The sequence below is a fragment of the Heteronotia binoei genome, chromosome 2 (genome assembly GCF_032191835.1).
Source record: "Heteronotia binoei isolate CCM8104 ecotype False Entrance Well chromosome 2, APGP_CSIRO_Hbin_v1, whole genome shotgun sequence".
Taxonomy (NCBI): Eukaryota; Metazoa; Chordata; class Lepidosauria; order Squamata; family Gekkonidae; genus Heteronotia; species Heteronotia binoei.
The window spans coordinates 195,436,254-195,437,375 of NC_083224.1; positions in this window are offsets into that span (position 1 = coordinate 195,436,254).

Below are 1,122 nucleotides of genomic sequence, written 5' to 3' on the forward strand. Positions count from 1 at the left end.
TTTCACTGTGCTCTCTCCGCTCTGGCCAGATAGTCCGATGGGTCTGGGGAACTCCATGTCACTGGAAACGACATGCGAGGGAACCCTACCCGACATTCCAGTGTCCCACAAGCCCTTCGAGCTGCCTGGGGGCTTCAGTCTGCATTCTTGAATCGGAAGGCAACTCCCGCCGCCGTCTCCTTCCCTGGACTTAGGACCGCATTAGCTCTCCCCTAGAGGCAAGGGACTGCGCATCCAGACCAGGCGTTGCCCAAGAGAAGAGGATGGAAATGCCGGTAACTGGGCTTACAGCTGACCTCAACAGCAGTACCCTTCGGAGGGGCAAAAAGAAGAAGACGACTGCAGATTTATACCCCGCCCTTCTCTCCGAATCAGAGACTCAAAGCAGCTTACAATCTCCTTTATCTTCTCCCCCCCACAACAGACACCCAGTGAGGCGGGTGGGGCTGAGAGAGCTCTCACGGAGCTGCCCTTTCAAGGACAGAGTCTCAGAGCGGCCTACAATCTCCTTTCCCTTCCTGCCCCACAACAGACACCCTGTGAGGTGGGTGGGGCTGAGAGGGCTCTCCCAGCAGCTGCCCTTTCAAGGACAACTCCTTGAAAGCTATGGCTGACCCAAGGCCATTCCAGCAGCTGCAAGCGGAGGAGTGGGGAATCAAACCCGGTTCTCCCAGATAAGAGCCCGCGGACTTTACCACTGCACCGAACTGGCTCTCTCTCGGACGGCTTGGCTTCTGGGTGGCCTTTCAGGGAAAAACCAACAACAACAAGAAAAACCCCGGCTGGTGATGCAACACGGAGGGTGTGTCTCCTGGGGGGTGGTGGTAGAAGGACCGAGGGGGTGCAAACAAAATGATCGGTTTCTTGGAGCCACGGCAAACTCTCTTCCTCTCCGCCCCCATTTAGGTTTGAATGAAGGGGAAGGGAACAAATGGATTTTTCTGCAGGCTGTGGTTTGGGGAGAGGGGCAGCGCGGGAGGCCTTGCAGCGGCTCCGGCATCGGGTGGCTTTTACCTGGGAGTGGGTGTTGTGGTTTCTTTGTGATCCTTTTGGGAACTTAAATCAGCGTGCTGGATTAGAGTCTGGGGCATGTACCGGCCAAGGAGCAAAGGGGAAACCGGG